General features: G+C 39.5%; 1 protein-coding gene across 14 annotated transcripts in view; it reads right to left on the bottom strand.

Moving 5' to 3' along the window:
• Positions 1 to 22,939, bottom strand: part of MAGI2 (membrane associated guanylate kinase, WW and PDZ domain containing 2) — a 726,830-nt gene that overhangs the window by 559,004 nt on the left and 144,887 nt on the right. The gene's annotated exons all lie outside the window — the stretch shown is intronic.

The following is a 22,939-nucleotide window of genomic DNA, read 5'->3' as shown; positions in this document are numbered from 1 at the left end:
AATTAGTATTCACAGGAAATATCTATTTTTTTCAAAAGCAGTGATTTCAGTCATTTGAAATCATTACAAAAATATGCCATATACTATTTCAAACAGTGGCACCTTTATTCTAAAAATTAATCCATCAAGAACAATTTTGATGTGCATAAATCCTTGTCTATTACATCAACAGTGCATCAATTTTCTCATTCAAACATAATGTGTTCAACAAAAAACATTAAGGAGCTTTATTCTAGACTAAGGCTGCCATATTTTTTCTGCTTAAAAATGAAAATAAATATGTAAAATGGATCTGTTTTTTGACATAAAATCACTATTTCATGCTTTGATTCTCTTCTCCTCAATTTTTCTTCCAAACATATTCATTACTGCTACTTCTTCCTTCATGTGCCTCATGTTACAGTTCCAGAATATGTAAGGTGAAAGGAGCTATCGATCTTGAGTAGTACATACGGATTCTGTTCCTTCATTTCTTCATCTTGAATTTATTCAGTATCCATATTGTCTAAAACTCTTTTTTTTTTTCTGTCTGTATTGCCATTGTAGTTTCAAGAAAACTATAAAACATCTTATATGTAATAGTAGCCTTATCCAGGCTGCTCTCCTGGAGATGGATCAACAGGAAGGCAGGAATTATTTTTAAGAAAATGAATTAGCTTTACACCATTTTTGCTGTCTCCAAAGAATTTCCAAGGGGAGGGGGGCAAAAGAAAACTGTAACCAAATTGATAGATACATACTACAAATTTCTTCCTTAGCATTTGTTTTGTTTTATTTCATGAAGTTAACAAACAAATGTATGAGCCTAATTAAAATCTCCATTGAGGAATTCCAAATAATAAATCAACTGAAGTTGTACAGAGATTGGGTCAATGAACCATCAGACATACTTTTCCAACTGAAACACTGCTTGAGGCTCAGAATCCTCTCCTAGCCACCAAATATCCATGTTATTTTGTCTCCCCATGAACATCTGCGTACTTATGGTTGCAGATCACATCAACTTTGTCCTTCAGGCTTTAAGGTGGCAGTAACAAATCTTGCTGAAGTATTGGCAGTTTCCATCTTCTGTTGATTCAGAAAGTTTTCTGCAGTAGAAGTGCTGAAGCCTTAGAGAGTCAGAGCTGCATCAACTCACGTTTGGGAGATTATCTTTATAGCAATAAATATGTAGAAAGTTTATGTCTGAAGCTTCAAATCACCCAGGGCAATCTTCACACTTGAAAGTGCAAACAGCTCCTATGCCCTGGCAGTTTGAATAGGGCGCAAAACCCCTGCAGAAGGATATTCTGCAAGCTTCAACAACCAAATTAATCTCAAGACCTTTTACATTCAAAGATTTAATTTAATGGATTTCAATATTCAATATTCAACAATATTCTTTTGTCTATTTAACTGAAACGCTGAAAGTCTAGGTGTTTCCTCTAAAGACTACTGATGCTTTGCTATGGCAAAATCTTTGCCCTCCAAAGACAGAAGAAAATTCCCATAGCTGCTATTACTCCTGGGAAATGCCCTTCCTGGACAGAGTGGGGTATGGGGCCACAGTGGGGCCCATCTGGATCCCTGCAGCCAGCAGCTCTGGGGCATTTCACACTGCTGCACAGTTCTAAGGAGAATGCAGATATTAAAATACAGAGGATCCTTCAGCAAACCTAAGACAGGCAGATAAATTTAAAAGCAATTTTCCTTTCTTTCCTTCGCACAGCTTCAAGCTGTTTCTAAGCATTAATGAGGAGATTCTTTCTCACCTGCAAGTTGGGAGGTGGCTGCAGGAAACACCTGCAGGTATACAGATCTGAGCTGCAGCCTGCAGGGCTCTCTGGGACGTGTCAGGATGAAGGGTATGGGAAAATATCTTTATTACTAGAAATAGATACTGCAAATTTGTACTCTCTGGACATTCACAAAATACAATATTTAAAAAAAAATCTTACATATCTTTTAAAGAAGTTGCTGTAATTCCCACTCTAGGGAAATACTTTTTAAAGCCAAGAGGATGCAGCCACTCACAAACACACACGCTCTTTAACTGAAATGAAATATATATATAAAAAAAATACCTCTATCATTAAAAACCTGCATTAGAAAGCAGGGATTTTTTTACACTTGTTTCTAAGAGTAACTTTCAATCTGCCTCGAGCTGCAGCTTGAAAAAGATCTATCACAGTGATTTTATTTCAGCACATAAATGGAATCAGTTATGCTCCACTCAATTCTTGTATTCTCCTCCTTCTTTTTCTTAGATAATGGAACTGTTCCCAGTTAATAGGCTCGTTTCAATACCTTTTGAATTCTGTCTACGCTTTAAATAGAGAAGCACATTCTCTACAATTCAAATGTTTGCTCACAGTACCTGTGTGCTTCCAGAAACTCATATACAAATGGAAATAGTAAATGTCTAGTCCAAATAACACTTCATGTTCTTTTGCTACTGCACCCACTTACAATGTCAACTATAATACTCCCAATCAGATTAACGAACTGGACTTCCAGCACTCCACTTACACGTTCAGTATAACTTCTATTCTTAATAAACCCAGCAGCATTTGCTCTTCATCCCAGTTCATTCATCGTCAATACAAATGAAAGAAAAAGTTAAATTATAATTGAAAATCAGTTTTGTTTTGCTTAAGAATGACAACAGATGGTCACAGTCCATTTGTTTTGCACATTCTTGATAGCTGCAGACTTAAGCATGCATGATTCAGTATCAAATGTAGAAGTAATCTCATTTAACTCATCAACATTATGATGATGCTCCCTCAAAAATTAGTAATAAAAGACAATGGCATTGTTCCAAGCATAAAAGCATTCAAAGGAAGTAATATGTATTTCCTACATATAACATACAAATGTTACATATAAGGTATAAATTAAAATAAAATGAATTTAACTGAATAATAAAGCCAAGTGCACTTGAATTGTATCATACATGACAACTAGTTCTGCATTGTTTAGCAGGTAACAAATATTCTGAATTTATGCTACCAGGGACGTACCAAGTACAAGTACTTGCCCACATCTAAATCACTGAGTGTCCATAAACATGAAGCAGAGGTGCTAAGGCATGATGTAACCAACTCCTTCAGGTTGCAAACCCTTGCAGTAAACCAGAAATCGCTCTAAATGTAGATAGGCATGTAGTGATTTGACTATAACAGAATCAGAGCTGACTTAGTGCAAAAAGCACTAGGCACCCTTGTTCTCCATTAAAATAAGCTCTCCCTCATGGTACAGCTCAAGCAGGTGAACACAGAGTCATAGGAACAACTGTAGACATATGCTCATCTCTCTAGGTATGTCCATAGTTTCAAACACACAATCACAACTAAGGACGAGCAGGGTCTCTAACTACATCATAATTACTGCAAACCAATTTAGATATAAAGCATTTAGATATAAAGCAAAGTGATGACAACATATGTCATCATCACATCCTCCCTCATGAAATGGAAAGAACAAGAGAGCAGGAAAAATCAGCAGGGCTCTACACAGAGCAGTGACACGTGGCTGTTAGATAACTGCTAGCAGAATATCTTGTAAAGTTATCTACCTAATGTTATATGTATGTATAAACAGTCCCTGGTTATTGGAGTATTATAAGAAGCATGAAATTGTTTTGATGGTTTCAGAAAATACCTAGCACACACTGGGGAGCTGTAAAAATAATGAATAATAACAATAATATTGACAAAAGTGGGTGAGATATTGCTCCTTTCTCACTACCACTAACCTCCCTGCAACACACATCTGTGTTTACAAGACAGCAATGTGCCAGCATCAATGGAAAAAAAAAAAAAGGAGAACAAAGATTCATGCTTACGTTAAGTTGGAAAATTATTCATTGTACCAAACACATTACTAAGAGTCACCAAGTGCTACAAATCTGCACTTCATAGGATTTTCCTTCCCCTACAAAAATGCAAATTATGGTTCTCCAGAAACACAAACCTGCATGAGAGAGTTCTACACGGCATGAGTTACTGCAATCCCGTGCCCTACACAAAGTACAAAACCTACATATATTTCTTGCAACTGTAGATACCTCATTCACATGCCTACTCACTGCCTTCATTTCCCATGGATCAGGAACCTGAAAGATATCATTCCTTCAGATGCAGGAATTTATGAAAACCCATTTATCTTGTGCTACATCCTATTCACCCATAGCAGCTTCTCCTACGTAACTAGATTTGTCTTTAATCAGATAGCAACTTTGTGAAGAAAAAGCACAATCACGTGTAGTGTTCTTTTGTGTTTTAGTTGTTGTTGTTAAGTTTAGCTGCTCATAAAATTGGCAACAGGTGCCAATGTAATTTGCTGAAAAGTTAAAACATTACCTAAGTTCAAATGCTAGCCATAAAAGAAGAGGTAAATAACTGTTCAAGTCAATTATGAAAATACTGTGGATAAGTCATACAACAGCTCTGAATGCCCATCCACATATTGGAATAGTAGAGAAAAAGTAGATACAATTTAGTCTCATAAAGGGTCCCACAGAATGAGCTTGATTGTTTCATCAGCTCCCAGCAGCTCACAGAGATGGTAAAGGAATTAGGCCTGTGGAGAAACCTCTGATCTATCTTCTTCATGCACACTGAAGTACTGACTTGACATTGCATTCAATTTATTGGAAAATTAAAATCCACAGGGCTTTCTCGAGAATTCTGCAAATTATGTTGTAATAAATTCAAGACCTTTTGTGCTTCATTTAGATGCTATACGTAATTATATAGTAATGAAAGCAGAATTTCTGGAATGGGCTACCTTCACAAGTGATCTGCTGCCTTTGAAGATGACCGTAGGATTGGTGCAACACACAACTACAGCAGGAGAAGATCCCTGGTATGTGTACCTGAAGGTGGATGTTCAACACTCTTGTCTTGCTCCATAAAGTATGCATTTCTGTGTACCCAACCTTAATACGTGAAAGGAGCCTGAAGTAACATAATTCCCTAGACAGAAATGATTTGATAATTTAAGGATTAAAGCACATGAAATACAAAGGTATGCATCAGCATTTTTTGAGATAAACACACAATCATAATGGATTTCACTGACTAAAAATATAATTATGGGTTTGCATAATTTCAGACAGACATTTTCTATGACTGATCTTTAATAGCTATTTGTTCAGTTACCACTTTGAAAAGAGATTCAGATTTGTAACAAATAATACTAGAAATAATACTAGAAATAATAATACTAGATATAATCTGACTCTGGGAAAAACACAATCGCATATTCAATTAATTAAGTGCTTTACAGCTCGGGATGCTGAAGGTGTGAGAGAACAGAAACAACTGTATGAGCACATTCCAGTGAGGGCAGCCTGAGGGACTGGGGTTTTTAGCATGGAGAGAAGACTTCAGGGGACTTTAGCCTGTCAATACCTAACAAAAAGGTCACCAAGAAGATCGAAGCTCCCACTGAAGTGCAGAAAAAAGAGAGGTGACACTCAGGACTTGAAACAGGAGGATCCTACTGAATATAAGTACAAAACCAAATTGCTGTGCGGCTAATTAAGCCCGGGAACATGTGTCCCAGAGAGGCTGCGGGATCTCTATCCCTGGAGGTTTCCAAGACTCATTTGGACAAAGCCCTGAGCAACCTGCTCTGAATTCAGTGCCGCTTCTGCTTTGAGCAGATGTCCTCCTGAGGTCCTTCCCACCTGGCTGAATCTACATCGCTATAATGACTTGATATATTTAAGGCTTCCAGTTAGGAACTGTAACCTGTTCAAGGGCTGACTGAAAGAAACTTACTTCAGAAAAATGCACGTGTAGTTCTACTTCTGTATTTTTAATGAAAATAAAATAAAATAATTCTTGGCATAAATATTGTCATTTATATATAAAAAAGTAACGATATGAAGACTTCTCTTACCCTGGTGCCATTCAAAATTCTTTAAAGAAACAAGGCAAGAAATTAAATGCAGAAACTATAGTTCAGAGTAAAGATTGAACTTTCAGTCCCTGGAGCTTCCATTCATCCAGTTCACATTACAGAAAGAGAATTATCATGAACAGCTCTGTCCCTGTCATCACTGTTTGCATTACAGATATATATACACAAGGCCTAGTCAAGTGCTTTCCCATGTTATTCAAAATAAATATAAGGGATGTTCACTGAATAATTAACTATACGATGCCTGCACGAAACTTTTGCGTGTACACATACCAATATAATGACAGCAATACTCTATGACAATCTGGTTGAACTGAGCTTTTTCAGTTTTCTCTTTCAGTTTCTGGATGTTTTTGTATTGGACTCAAGTCTGCTTCCATTTAAATCACTGGAAAAACTTTTATTGACTAAATGGAACAGATCAGACTGTTTTTATTGACTAAATGGAACCTTTATGACTGAATTATGACTTCACAACTCTTAAAACAAATGGAAAATAGACGCATCTGTTGATCTAAATATACAGATTTATATAAATCTGTATATTTATATAAATATAAATCTGTAAATTTATATAAATATTGTACATATATAAATATATATATGTACAAATACATATATAATGATCTAAATGGTTCAGGAGCTGTAGCCCTGGAGACCTCCATGCACCTCAGGCAATGCGGAAACCAAGAACAAGCAGCTCTGACCAGAACAGTGTTTGTTTGTCAGCTCATCTTCAGGTCTGGAGCTCAGGCACACATACTCCGGACAGCAGCTGATGGAAGTCTGATCTTCATAGAGAAATCTAAGACCAGGACACAGCTGTGTAAATATGACATAAAAAAAATCCTCTAGATGCTATCAGCCCGTGCTGCAGGACTTTTATCTGCTTGTGTCAGAAAGACCTCAGAGCACTCCTACTCTGTTCTTTCCACAGTTCCTTCTCCTCCAGACCTCTGGTAGATATAAAAGACATTTGCAAGGCAGAGAGAGAGGCCTCTTAGGAGGCCAGAACTTATAAAGACCAATTAACAGGCTACTTCCAAACCCAAAGTAACTTGGAATCAGCAGTGATTTAAAAAAACTGTACAAAAATACTCTCGCTGCATAATCTAGTCTTCATTCCTAAAGCTTATTACAAAAATAAGGAGCCTAATTCAAATCCAAACTAGTTGAAAATCTAAGTGTCATCACAACCATAGCGTAAAGCTTCACAGATTATGTTAATGGTTCTAGTTACATATTATGGATCTTAATTTGTTCAAAAATGCAATGATCATAGACTAATAGTATTGGCTCACATCTATCCTGAAAATAGTTTTCATGAAAATATCCTTTTTGTTCTCCCCCTGCCTCCAAATTTTAAACATCCCTATTCCCATGATGTTCTCCCTTTTATGTTTCCATAATAGTAATAACATACTGCTTGAGACGGCTTTTGTAGCTACAGCTACACTTCGGCATTTAATCAACTATAAAAGCCATTTATTGCCTCATAGACTCAATCTCCAGGAACATTAGCACTTAACTATATGGTTGCCCAAAGCAACAAGGGGAAAACCGTCTACATAGTACATATATGGCCCAGACATCCTTTTGTGTAATTCTAGTACCTGAGTAAATTCTGGCTATTTTGTATCACTAGTAAGGTACCTTCACAAAACCACTGAAATGAAACACACATACTATGCTCACAGGAAAACTATTTTTTAGGGAAAACCACCAGTTGGTAACTTCAGATCCCAAAGTATTTAAGGATAAAAGAGAAAAAATAAGAGCATCCTGGATGTTTTATAAGGCACAGAAAACAAAATGATTCCATCCATGTGCTGCTCATGCCTAGCCAGAAGTAGGAAATGTTATTATCGTTCATCTGCATCACTCTCCGTTTCCAAAACTGAACATCCTGTCCTCTGCCATTGGGTCCCTCAGTTATTCAGTGTTATGAATGACATACAGCTTTTCCAGTTTGCTTTTATTTTTTGCTATACAGAATAATTTGATACCATCAGCAAATTTTAATGTCATTTTCCAAATGATTCATAACCAGGTTGAATAACAACTTTGCTTTTACTCTAGCAATGAATACCTTCTCATATGAAAATCAAAATTCCTATGCTGTTTTCTAACTGTTGCTTTTGTTGTTGTTGTTTCTTAATCAATGCAAGCATCGTCTCTCTTATCTTATTTGCCTCAGCCTGAGGCAGGTCCTCTATTTCTGTGAAGAGCAGCTCTAGGGTAACAACCTCGGACAAGTCAATGTGACAGCAAAAAAATCAGTTAGCTCCCCTCACTGACTTATCATCCCTGAGTATTTCTTTAATTTGTTTAATAGAATAAAATCTCTAGAATACAAATGCTGTACCCTGTAACTGTTTTCTATTTCTAAGTACCTGAGATGTCTTGCAAGCTCATCGCCTATCCCAAATACTGTTCCACATGTAACAAGACAAACTTAGTCTTTGCTTCTTTTCCTTGTGTACTTTTCTTCCTCATGCAAGCTATGTGTCATACACCTTTTTGTAGTAATGAAAAAAAATATATAATTTTAATAAATTACTGACTATCTGACCCCTTTGGGACCTCTAAGACTATGTAGAATTTCAGTTCTTCTGAATGTTAAAAAAGAGGAAACTTCCTCTCTGAAGAAATACGAAGGAAATCCCATGGCACTCTAACTTAGCAAGAAAAGCACAAACCCAGCTTACCCAAATCTGTTCATATTTCTGTTGATATCTTTTCAGAAGCTGTTCAGTAAAGCCTTCACTGAATCACCCACTGAATCTCAGTAATCCAAAAAATCTGTTCTACTTCAGCTTCCAACAAGAGTTTAAAATACAAGTTTCATGTGTGACGCCTTCACATCTTGTTTCATCTTTTCTATACAAAATATTCCTTTTCTTTCTAATGCTGATAAATGCAAGGTAGTCTTGTCTCTTTGTTCATTGGGATTTATAACAATATTTTTCAAAATAATCATCACTTCAATCAAAACAAGAAAAAAACTCAACATTTTTTCACTAATTTTACCTATAGGAGTAGTGCTTCTGTTGATCTTTTGTTTGTTTTCCTCCAGTTTTTGCACTGCATTTCAGTTCTGCTCCATCCACAAATGCACTGAAAACCAATTTATAAGTGGAATGCAATCACTCTGCCTGTTACTGAACTTCAGTGTGCTAAAGTGCAACATATACTGAGTAACACAAATTAATAGATAAGTGAAGAAAGGAAAAATAAAGAAAATTCACTTGGGCAGGACATGTGATGTTTGTCTATTTAGATCAGTGAAGCCTCTAAATTGACTGGACATTCTATTAAGTATCTAAACAAACAACATTAACCAGAAGTGCTAAGTGTATATGGATGCATTAAATAGCTTGTCTTGAAAAGAACAAAGATTCCTACTAACAAACTAGAAAAACCATTTTCCCAAGCATTGGAAGAAACGCAATTCCCCTTCCTGGTTGCTGTACTCAGTATCACTTCTCTACTGAGAACCCTGATCTGGGAGCAGTGATGTTGGAAAGACAGATCCCTGGCAAATTCCAGCTATGTATTCCTCTGGCCCAAACGTCAGATCACAGGGCAGGATCCAGTTCCACCTGGAAGATGTGCAACTTTCTCATGTTAACTTATTTCAAGCTAAGTTCAGATTTGATAAGCTCAGCACATTTTTCCTTCTTTAAGGCAAAGTGCTGTCCACACGATATGACCATCTTGGTTCAGCACCATCTTTTCCTCAGGTAAGGTTCTAGCACTGTCCCCCAAAATATTATTCAACGTGAGAAATAAATTGACATACTTAGTACATTAAATCAAGAAACCAGACAAAAATCAGTGTTACTTATGCCCATGAACTAAAGGAGTGTAAGAAGGGACAGCCACTTCAGTCCCAGATAAAGTCACATTGCCAAGTCATGGTCAGGAGGTCCCAAGCTGGAGCTCTTGCTGAAACTAACTACAGTGTGGTGTACACAACACAGAATACTACTTTAGCACTGACAGTGAGATTTTCAGAGATTAGACTCAAAAGGTTTATATATTTGTAGAGTCTTTATGAACTTTCACAGTCTACAGCTAGTTAATTGTAATCATAGTTCCTGGGTTGCATCAAGAGAAGCATTACCAGAAGGTCAAGGAAGATGATTCTGCTCCTCTACTCTGCTCTCAGGAGACCCCACCTGGAATACTGCATCCAGTTCTGGAGCCCGCAACACAAGAAGAATATGGAGCTGTTGGAGTGGTCCAGAGGTGGGCCACAAAGATGACCAGAGTGCTGGAGCACCTCCCGTATGAGGACAGGCTGAGAGAGCTGGGGCTCTTCAGCTCAGAGAAGGCTCCAAGGAGACCTTGCAGTGGCTTTCCGCTACCTGAAGGGAGCTTACAGGAATGCTAGGGAGGGACTTTTTATAAAGGCAGGTAGTAGTGACAGGATGAAACAGTTTTAAACTGGAAGATGGTAGATTTAGACTAGACATTAGGAAGAAATTCTTTACCGTGAGGGTGGTGAGACGCTGCAACAGCTTACCCAGTGAGGCCGTGAATACCCCTCCCTGGAAGTATTCAAGGCCAGGCTGGATGGGGCTGTGAGCAACCTGGTCTAGAGGGAGGTGTCTCTGCCTGTAGCAGGGAATTGGAACTAGATAATCTTAAAGGTCCCTTCTAATCCCAACCATACTATGATTCTATGATAATAATGAATGTGATTCAACTGCTACTGTAATAGGATTTTTCCATAGGTTTTTTTGCACCCAGGTTTGAATTAGGACAAATACAGATTTCTGAAGCAAATGTTATATCAAGTCTTTCTTCAGCTTTCTGTGATGATTTACAGCACATTAATTTGATGAACATGTAGGAAGAGGCAAAAACGTTTTTTGCATTGATACTAATACATACTCACTAGCTGTTCACGTTTTTCTGACTGTGTTACACCAAAGTGGGGCAGAAACAGTTGCCTCACAGAAAAAGCAATCAGAAGGGATAAACATCTGACCTGAGAGTTGAACTGGGTAACTGAAACATGCACGTCATCGAAGCCAGAGGATGGAGATTGCAGCATGAGTAAGGTTAGGATATATTCTGGATCTAGGATAAGGAGATTTTAAAGGGAATAGATAAGGGGATGTAGAGAGATAAAGATGTGCATGAAAACAGGAAAGATTACGAGCAACGCAGATTTGACTGGGCACAGGAAAACTGTAGAGCTGGAATGTGAAAATCAGGACTGTGAAATGTTTCAGGAGATTACAGAGTGAAGGGAAGTGCAATATAATGATAAAAATAATGACAAGAAAAGAGAAAGGAAGGGAGAAACAGCAACTTTGTGCACTTATTTGTGCACATAACTGATGTGTAATTAACTGAAAGGTAAGCAGGCAAGAATTTTGCTTACTCTTCTGCAGCCCTTTATCCACAGCCAGGACTGATACTTGACTTATGAGGAATAGCAAAGATTTACTTTAAATTTACAAAATATATCAGCTCATTTTTTGATATTTAAAGACAGTGATGGGCTCCGCTAACATTTGCAGAATCTTAAAGAACACTGCTAAACATTCAGAAAGCAGCAAAATGTTCAGCAGGAGCAAGAGAAGGCAGCATTCTTGTTGCCCATTTGAGATCTATACAAGCACTGCCCATGATTTTCATGTCCTCCAAAATTTAGAAGGAAACAAGAACAGTTGCAGAGGTTCCCGTTACATGCTGAAAACACACTCCTAACTTTATGAATTACACACAAGTAATATTACATGTATCACAGGCATGTAACACAGGTTAACTAGTGAACATCACTCTTGCATTAGGTTAGGCAATGTGATGAGCAATCAGAAGCCAGGGTAGGTCCTTTTTTTCTGAGAATAAGTTTAAAGACCAGAACTTGAATGAAGGCACTTCTCCATGTAGACAAAAACCTGTGGATAGATGCCGAGTTTCTACTACTACAACTGCAGCCTGCAATTAAAAAATACGCTAGCTACTGGAAATGAGTAACAGTATTTTCTCATCCAGTACTTGAAGGGAGCTTATAAACAGGAACAAGACTGACTTTTTACATGGTCTCATGGTGATACAACAAGGAGGAATTGTTTTAAAGTAAAAGAGAGGAGATTTAGATTAGATGTCAGGAGGAATTATTTTCATTTAGAGGGTGGTGAGGCCCTGGCACAGAGAGCTACACAGAGAGCTGTGGGTGCCCCATCCCTGGAGGCACTCAGGTCTGGGTTGGATGGGGCTCTGGGCAGCCTCCAGCTGTTGGGGGTAGCCAGCCCACGGCAGGGGTTGGGGCTTTGTGGGCTTTCAGGTCCCTTCCAACTCAAGCCATTCTATGATTCTATGATTCTATGAAAGGCTGTGACAACATCTTCACATAAAAAAGAACCACAAAACAGAAACACTACATACAACCTCATTTAATCCTACTCACAGATATGAAAATATTTACTTGTATAATTCTCAGTTCTGAGTCAACTGGAGTAAGCAGAATCAGATAGCATATGCACATAAATTTAACCATCTTACACGTGAGACTAAACGGGAAGAAATTTAAAGAATGACATAACCGGATTTTAAGGCCACCTTATTAATTTTATTAGAGAATGTATTTTGATTTCCGTTATATTTGTCCAAGTTTAGTTGCAAAATCTTTGCATTCTAGACATCACCAAAAGCACATCACGTCATTTCCATTGGTATTGCTTAACATTTGCATCTTTACTGAAGATTTTGGGAATTTCTTAGATCTTGAAGGCCATGGGAGATCTTTGGTAGTTGAGGAATTTGGCTGGGGTTGCATCTCAGGCTCTCACTCAGGCTCCCTCAGCTCACCAGGCCCAGCAGGAGGACAGCATCCCTCCCTACCCCTATTTTCTCCCAAGGTCAGCAGCATGTAGTCTGGTGGCTGAGAATAATTGAGCAATTGTCTGTCAGCTTCAGTCACTGCATGCTTGGTCCTACACAGAAGTGAACAGAAGGTTTCACAAAGATTTAAACCAACATACTCTATCTTCCTTTCGCCATGAAAGCAGATTAGCTAATGTGTCTTCCTGCTTCTTTCCAGATGACGGGATATGTGGTAACTGCTTTTCAGATGATGGGTTCTCAGATGAGGCAGAAGCTATCTTGACCACTTGTCATTTTATGAACGTACCCTTATTATATGTACACAGAGCCTCCAACAACAGATCCTTCTTCCCACCTGACCCTATGAACAATAATATTTTAGCCTTTCTGCCATTCCTTTCCTGCCTTCTCTCACGGTGGTTAGAGCTGACACATACTACAACAGCTGCAATGAGGAACTGGATGGCTCTGCACATTAATAATGAAAAATCAGTTGTACATGACATTTCTAACCTTTGAACTGCCTACAATTAAACACATTAACACTGTAAATTCTAATATTTTAACAGCTTCATGGGGATCTCCTTCACACTGTGAGAAAATCCAGGCGCTCTGTAAGGAGTGAATGCCAGTATTTGCTGTGTTTCCATCCAGAATTTCCAGGAGCATCTGAATTGATGCTAACATCATGATTCAAAAGGAACAGTTAAAATTTATTTCTGCATATCTCTCTCCTCCATGTTTGTAACCCTTCCTTGCCCACTCAAAATGGTTCCACCACCTAGGCATTATGCGTTACTTGCCATCATGGGACAAGTCACAAGCCTTTGAATGTCTTCTATAAAGTACAAAAGGCAGAAAAGAGACATTCTGCAGTGTGACTTCATGACCTTCATTCCTCATCTAGATCTGGATTGTTATGATTATTGATGTTCCAAAGCATTTGAAATGTATGTGCTTAAGACTGGTTGTGAAGAAGATTTCATCTGACAGTGATTTGAAAGAAATACTCCTTTAGACACTAAGTACAGCTTATGCTGCAGTAATCCTCTGAATTCAATGAGCTGGAGACAAGTTTGGCTCTCCTGAAATCTCTGCACCCACAGCTCCTGCAGTGCACTGCTATACGCACTCTCCTGAAAAACATGGCAAAACCTCTGCAGGGAGAAGAGGACACAAGATGGAAGGTGTGGATTCAAGCTCCTAAAACGTATGATAATCTAGACACAAACACCTACAGATAAGCAGTTCTGAAAGCATTCCCTTCCTAATGACTTCCAGAGGCTCAGGACTTTTAGAAGAAGAAAAAAAAAAAGGCAGAGATACAGGAAGCAGGAGATGGAATGGAAACAGCTAAGAATCTGAGATCTACCTTCACCTCCTACTGCAAGACAGTAATGTTAACTTAGAGCACTGGGCAGATTTCTATTGCCTACCAAAAAAAAAAAAAAAAAAAAAAAAAGGAATTTAGGGCCATTTTAGATTGGTTCTTGGACATCTGGCGCCAAGCTGCCCATCCTAAACAGCACAGGTCTCTATGAGCTCCTGTGCCATATCTGCATATTCTCTGCAGATGTCTCAAATACATGAGGGCATTTAAAATGGCACCAGGCATCCATATTCAGACACTGCAGTCCTGCTTCATGTCTCATGTCCTGGCTACTTAACTGATCTCTTAGCTTGCAACATTACTCAGATTTTGTTCTTTGAACTTCACTCCTCAAATAAGAACCTGGCTCAGCATAACCTACTCCTCAGTCATCATTTCTTTCAAACAAATAGAATAAACTGTTTTTATAATTGCAGTGAGCTGACTCAACTCTGCAACAGCAAAAATAATCAGCATCCCGGCACACGTCTAATTCTGAACAGGAGGAATACTGCAGAAGACTGAACAGTAGTGATTTTATAAAAACAGAACTACTGCAATACGGGCTAAGAAAAGACAACATCTGTATGCAAGACAATACATTAAGATATGCTTTGTATATTGAATCATTAAAGTTGGAAAAGACCTCTAAGATCATCCAGTCCAACTGTCACCTACTCCAACCATCAGCGTGTTATTTATTCCCCCTCAGCTTATTCAAATTCTGTTTTGAGAGTATTTCCATATGTATAAACCCCTGAAAAACTAGCATAACAAAACATGAACAAATCCATAAAGGAAAACCTCCTAAGATTTTATTGGGTGCAATGCTAATTTGAATATAACGAGAGAAACTTCTCAGAAGAAAGCATTAGGTAAAGGAGGGAACAGATCAATGACACCTCTGACAGAGCAGTATTACAATTTCCTAACTGTTCAAAAACATACCAAAACAATAAAAGGAGAAGGTAAGTGAACAATTATGACTAATCTGAGAAACGTATAGCGGAGTTACTACTCCACGGGGACCTGTCCTAGCATTAAATTCTGTTGCAGCTCTAGATTACATTTCTGCTGCATGAGAGCAAGGCAGAAAAAACTCAGGCAACACTTTATCTGCACTGCAGCTTGCTTCAAGCAAAGCCCTGCGTTATGCCCAAACAAGCAATGGACAGGCCATCACTGCTCTCTGACAGCACTTCCCTAGGCTGCTGCAATAATTAAAAATAAATCCAACAGTACCATGACACTATTTACACAGCATTAGTCACTGGAAAATCTATGGTGACTGTCTTCATATTACACTTCAATATTTAGGCTTGTAGCATCTGTGGAATCCTGTTAGAGGGGAAATAGCCAAGATATTGCAGGAAGCATCCACTGACAGAACTGTCCCAAATACCGGGCTGGCAAACCAGTGGTACTACAGCTATAGCAGAAGAGCAAGGAAGCAGTTCACTTCAAATCTGTAGGTACTAAACACAGAGCCAGGAACTAGCTTTTTCTTATGGGGTCCTCAGGGCATATTCTTTCCTCTCAACCTTCCTGCAATATTTTCACCAGTCCCTGATGACCTACTGATGCCTGAGATCCATCACCTACAAAGTAGGACTCTTAAAACCCAGAGGGAGAGCTAATGGTACTTCATGGAGCATTAAACAAGGGAGTTAAAAAAAAATAATAAACAGAATCTGACACTGAGGCCATGCTTGTTTCACTAATGCCTGTTTTCTTGTGGTTCCTTAGCCACTGTTTGGCCATACTCCTTCATTCTCCTCACCACAAAGGTCAAAGCAAGATTTTGAAGACAGTCTAGAGATCATATGAAAAACAGCGCTCATTCAGAACACATTGCATATAAGGTTGTATTTCCCAAAGGCCTCTGAGCCTCTTTCTTCTGGGGCATTGCATCTTTAATTCATTTTTCTTCTCCATGGTGAGAATGAGCACACAGCAAGGCTTGAGCTAGCTTTCTTAAAACATTGTTTCACACTGTAATTATTTATTTTAAGGATATTTCAGGTGTTCTTATTTGTTAAATTTGAGCTATTTTCAAATAAATCAAAACATAGGGAATCATGAATACCTAAAATCTTAAATTTCAACACAAACAAAAACACTAGCGTGATTTCTAATTTCCCACTTTTTTCAAAGTAACAACACAACAATACATATCCTGAGTTTTGCTCCCAGATCAGTGTTATAAGAATATTTCTTTTTAAGACTCCTTACCCTTCACCTACTTCTCTCTCTCTCTACTCATTTCTTTGCTATGTCAGGAGTGGAGCCAGTAGGTACCAGCTGACCTGGCTGCTCACGAAGAAGCAGATTTCCTCCTTACACCATTCTCCTGCAGAAATCATTGCAGGCACCACAGAGGATTCCTCTCTGGTAATTCTCTCCTCCCTGCTCCCAGTAACCAACTTCACAGTTGCATACACCAAGACAACATGTATGTAAAAAATGTATTATTATGACTGTGGATCTACCCCCCGTCTTTCAAATGAGAATTCTGTGCATCCTGTGGTAGATTTTAGAATCAGAGAATCATAGAATCAACAAGGCTGGAAAAGACCCACAGGATCACCCCGTCCAACCATCCACCCATAACCAATAGTTCTCACTAACCCATGTCCCTCAACACAATGTCCAAACGTTCCTTGAACACCTCCAGGGTCGGTGACTCTACCACCTCTCTGGGCAGCCCATTCCAGTGCCTGACCACCCTTTCAGAGAAGTAGTATTTCCTAACATCCAGCCTGAACCTCCCCTGGTGCAGCTTGAAGCCATTCCCTCTAGTCCTATCACTATTTACATACAAATATTATAAATTACAATTTTTTTTTTATTACAAATAGAAGGTCTATGGCAATATTATTCAGGTATTTGAGAAAGAAATGTGGATGAAGAAGGAAGAAAAGATCAGACATACCTCTTTTCAGTCCATTCAGCCAAAGTAAATCAGTGCAATTGAACTGCAGTTGGTATCTGACAAAGGATGAGGGTTCCTCTGAAAGTAATCCCTTCTATTTTATTATGTTGTCACACTGTCAGAGGCAGATGTTGGTGGTATGGCAGCAGAGGCTGTACCTCCCCACTGACATTCATCAATGCTTGTTGAACAGCGCCTCAATCAACTCATTTGCATGAATCAGCAGATTACAACCAGGAAACTGTGTATGCTTTCGATACATAGAAAATGATGGTGGCAATATTGAAATATCACAGAGTTTGTGCCAGGTGAGTCCTATGAGTGCTCACTCTAGAACAGGAAGAACACTGTATGCAAATTTGTCAGGACATACTGAACTAAAAAAAGGCTGAAGGTGACAATTTCTGGGATTGCATCATTACCAGTGATGAGACATGGCGTCAGCACTAGTAGTTGGAGTAAAGACGGCAATCCATGGAGATGTGAATTTCCCATCAAAGGAAAGTTCAAGGTACAGCTCTCAGCGTGTAAAGTGATGTGCACTGTCTTTTTGGATGGAAAAGGGGTGATCCTTTGGGATTTCCGCAAGCCCAGACAAAGCATCAACTCTGACCACTACATCACAATGCTGACTAGGCTGAAGGCTGAGCTTCCAGAATCAGACCAGAGAAGAAATTTTTCCTCTTGCAACATGATAATGCCAGGTCTTAAATCACTTTGAAGACTGTGGAGCATATGGCCAGTCTTGGCTGGACTGTCCTACCACACCCACTGTATCATCTGAATTTGGCACCTTCTCATTTCCCTCTGTGAGGGACAATGAAAGATGGACTGCGTGGACAATATTTTCATAGCAATGACGCCATCAGAGCAGCTGTGAAATAGCAGGTCACCTCCACTGGAGCAGATTTTTACATGTAAGAATACATATCTAATGATGCTGACTATGTTGAGAAGTAGCATGTCGTAGCTGAGACGTTTCTCTATCAAACAGTCAGAGAATCACAGAATCACAGAATGGCCTGGGTTGGAAGGGACCTCAAGGATCATGAATCTCCAACCCCCCTGCCGGGCAGGGCCACCAACCTCCCCATTTACTAGACCAGGTTGCCCAGGGCCCCATCCAACCTGGCCTTGAACACCTCCAGGGACGGGGCATCCACAACCTCTCTGGGCAGCCCGTTCCAGCACCTCACCACTCTCCTGGTAAAGAACTTCCCCCTAACATCCAACCTAAATCTTCCCTCTTTCAATTTAAAACTGTTCCCCCTTGTCCTGCTGTTATCTACCCTTTCAAAGAGTTTACTCCCTTCCTGTTTATAGGCTCCCTTCAGGTACTGAAAGGCTGCAATGAGGTCACCCCGCAGCCTTCTCTTCTCCAGGCTGAATAAGCCCAGCTCCCTCAGCCTGTCCATGTAGGGACGGTGCTCCAGCCCTCTGATCATCTTTGTGGCCCTCCTCTGGAACCTCTCCAACAGCTCTCTGTCTTTCTTGTACTGCGGGCTCCATACCTGGACACAGTATTCCAGATGGGGCCTCACAAGAGCAGAGTAGAGAGAGACAATCACCTCCCTGTCCCTGCTGGCCACCTCTCTCATGATGGAGCCCAGGATACCATTTGCTTTCGGAGCTGCAAGAGCACGCTGCTGGCTCATGTTAAGTTTGTCATCCATTAGGACCCCCAGGTCCTTCTCTATAGAGCTGCTCTCAAGGACTGCTCCTTCCAGTCTGTATGGATGCCTGGGGTTCCTCCGGCCCAAGTGCAAAACCTTGCACTTTGCTGTGTTGAACCTCATTAGGTTCACCTGGGCCCACCTTTCAAGTCTGTCAAGGTCCCTCTGAATGGCATCCCTTCCTTCCTCCATGTCAACCGCACCACTCAGCTTGTGTTCTTGTGTTCTTGTGTTCTTTGTATCTGTTGTAATTAACATGGCAATTAATAGGAGGCATTACTTTTAGAGCAGCCTGCATACATTGTCTCCTTAGGGACTTTAAAAGATAGCTTTTCTTCCCAACCAAATAAATATGTGCACCTCAAGGGCTGAGGTCTGATTTCCAGCTCAGAGATTTGGAAAAACTTCCAAGCTACAAAGGCTTAGATAGGGAGTAGCCCTTAGGATAAGTCTTTTTTCAAAAATGTTCTATCTGTCTAGTTAAAAATGCTACTTTACATTCTTGTAGCAGACTCTCTGCTGGCTAGCAGAAAGCATGACTAGTGGATGTCCATCAAGAAGGTTGTCAGCCATGGACAGAGTCCACGCTGCAATAAAAATAAAGAGGACAGGGGAAAACAAACAAGCCATATCAGGATAGTTGAATCTAAAACTACAGTAAGTAATGAGTACATTAAACATGCAAACAGTATTGAAGTATTCAAAATGCTGCTGCCAAGGATAGGAAAGCAACGTTTGCTAGAGATTATTAGTAAATGATGGAACTAACATCTGAGAATGATTAATGTGAGGTGAAATTAGAAAATAAAAAAAAAAAGATGAAATTTTTCTCTGATGCAAGCCAAACAGAACAGTCCAGTCATTGCTGAATTCATTCTGGTCCTCTCTGCCAGGCTTTCTTTGAATGATCACAGGAGCTTTAGGTTTTGTTTTCATCTTTTTTATGTTGCTTTTTAAAAATATATACTGTTTTTTATACTGTCTCGTGGCCAAGAAAAAGCTCTCACACAAAAAAACTGAGGTTGTAAAAGCAAAGTAACAACTTCATGTGTTGACTTTCAGGAACGTCCAGACATTATTTTTTTTACAGTTTGCTAACAGCTCTGTTTTATTTCTTGGTGGAAATATTATGAGATTTATGAAATAAGGAAGTAAGAAAAAGAATGCCCATTTTCTTTACATCTTTGAGAGATTTCTACCCTGGTTAACATTTTATTTGTGCTCAGGACTTCTAAATGACATCAGAAGTCCAGAAGTCTGGATCATAGTCTGGATCTGAATCATATCATTTATGATACAAAGGAAATTACAGCATTGGCAAAAAATCTGCACAGTGCAAATCAGGCAGCAAGATAAGGAGATCACCTTTTAAACAATACTATATTTTTATATGGTGTTTTACTTTGTTGAGGCTATTAGGGAAAATAATCCAATTAATTTGAAACAAATGTTAACTTTTATAACCAAATAAACATTTAACGCAGCTTTTACTGGATTTACAGAACTGTTGATTGTTGTCAAGCCAGTTATTCTGAGCAGGGGTGGGAATTTACATAATAAGTGAAAATTTACATGGGCCTCTGGAGATCCTCTATGTCCAGCCCCAGCTGCTCCAAGCAGGGTCACCCACAGCAGGCAGCTAAGGGTCTTGTCCAGCTTTTGGGTATCTCCGAGAAAGGAGACTCTATAACCTCTCTGAGCAATCTGTGTCAAGTGTTTCACCACTCCAATGGTTTTTAAGGAAATATTTATGTATAAATGAATTTTCCTACATGTTAATTTGTGCCTTTCAAAAAGGGATGTTATGGAGATGAATTCTAGTCAATGGATGAGGTCAAGGCCAGCACTTAGCCTGTTCCATCTATTTCAAAGAATCAAAGTACACGAGTGACATATCATAGTAAAAATAAAGATCTTTTTAAGTCACAGAATCACAGAATCATAGGGGGCATCTAGTCCAACTCCTGCTAAAGTAGGTTTCCTACAGTACGTTACCCAGAAAAGTGTCCAGGGGGGGGTTCAGATATCTACAGAGAAGGAAGCTCCACTGCTTCTCCAAGCAGCCCATTCCAGTGTTCTGTCACTCTCAAAGTTAAGTTTTTCCTCATTTAAGATGGTACTTCCTCCGTTCCAGTTTGTGTCCACTGCCCTTTGTTCTGTCTTTGGGGACCACTGAAAAGAGCCTGGCTCCATCCTTTTACACATGTACACACCTTGTCAAGATCCAACCTCAGTCTTCTCCAGCCTGAAAAGTCCCAGGTCTCTCAGCCTTTTCTCATATGGGAGGTGCTCCAGGCCCCCAGTTATCACTGTAGCCTTCCTCTGGGCTCTCTCCAGAAGTTCCCTGTCTTTTCTGAACTGAGGAGCTCAGAACTGGACAAAGTATTTAAGATGTGGTCTCACCAGAGCAGAGTAGAGGGGGAGGATCACCTCCCTTGACCTGCTGGCCGTGCTCTTTTTAATGCACCCCAGGACACCATTGGCCTTCTTGGCCACATAGGCACACTGCTGGCAGGCATACTTACACATCACAAAGCATACATGCAGGTAATCAGAGGTAGCATGAACACAGAACACCGCAGCAGCACTGCAGATGAGCACACAAGATCAAAAGGAATTCATTAAGGGCACTCCTGCTTGTTTTAGTGCAATTACTGGCAAAATTCCCACTAATTTCACTGGCACCAAAATTTGGACTTAAGCCAGGTAGCTGAGAATTATGGAGAATAAGAGGAAAAGTTCAGATGCAAGAGTATGGACTTTATGCTAACATTCTGGTGTACCTGCATATCTGCTTAAAAGGAATAAGCTGCACTGAACACACTGGAAAGTGGTCTTGTGCCTATCTTTCCCCTCTTTCTTTATGTCAGGATGTTTATGGATTTTTTCTCCCAACACCCTATGGCCCATCTTTCTTCCCTCACTTGGTTAACAGTTCCTCGCTTCTGCCAGTGCATTTGCCTCCTGCCATGTCTGTGTATGAGGAAGCAAGATTTCCTTTCCAAGAGTAACAAAGTGGTGAATTTCAGTTCAGTGGTGGCTAAATCTGTCTAGGGCATTCATCCAGCCAGCTTTTTCAAGGCTGTGGAGTTCACGATAAATAGGTTTCCAAAAGTTCATTAAAAATCTTGTTTCTAATATTCTACATCACCTGGAGGCAGTGAGACTGATGAACTGAGCTTAGCTGTGATTATGAGACTCCGTCTAGATTTGGCAACATCCTTTGCCTGTGGTCAGGTTGTTAATTCTGACCATGCTACCTCACAACTGGTAGCCACCCCAAGCAGAACTGTCATTATACTTGGATTCATAAAACTACAGAATGCTCTGAAAATATTTTCCTGTGGTTATTTTAAAGCTATTATCAAAGACAAAGCAGACATTGCAGGTTAACTGCTGAAGTTTTAAACTAAAGCTCTTTGCTGCCCTCTGTAGATACAAACAGAAACTGAAAATTCAGCACACCAACAGTTAAGCGGTGTTTTAACTTTAACACCCCGATTTATTCATTAAAGGGCATGCAATATTACCCTGCTTCCACTGCATTAGATGATCTCAAGGACTAGATCCCATGCTCCCCTCCCCAACAGACATTATGTACGCCTCTTTGTTTAAGACTTGACATGAAGTTGAACAGCAGAGCAGCAGATCTCTGGGTGCAATGAGCTGCAAAAAGAAATGCCCATGAACAAGTCTAAACCCGAGATGTTTGACTCTCACCTCTTTTTCCTGATGCTCTCAGCATTTATTACTACAATGTGGACTTTCGAACAGACAAAGGAAAAAGAGGAGTTTCCATGAGTACAGTTGTAAAGTTTTCCTGAAAATATTCCTCTCCAAACACATCCTTCTCCTTTTTACTTTAATCCTATAGTTGACAGCAACTCCCTTCATTGCCTTGGGCAAGTAAAATGCTCACTGTATCATTGGGATGTAGTGGAATTATCATCTGTAAGGCACTTTGAAGCAGGAAAGTGCTAAGTGTTATTATTTCAGATGAAAGGCCTGTTGAAGAAAATATGCAAAACTACTCTTATCTTCAAACTTAACATAAAATTCTGACATCCTCTAGCAATAAGCACTTTATAGACAGCCTTTCATTGCAACTGTTCCAGTCTTTGTGAAAAACTCTTTTCTACAGCTCAAACTGTGTGCAAATAACTACTGAAGTGATCAAATGGCGACGTGAAACTTATGTTCATTTTTCACCCC

This window comes from Gallus gallus, chromosome 1, assembly GCF_016699485.2.
Source record: "Gallus gallus isolate bGalGal1 chromosome 1, bGalGal1.mat.broiler.GRCg7b, whole genome shotgun sequence".
In the NCBI taxonomy this organism is placed as follows: Eukaryota; Metazoa; Chordata; class Aves; order Galliformes; family Phasianidae; genus Gallus; species Gallus gallus.
This window is presented reverse-complemented; position numbering and strand designations above follow the sequence as displayed.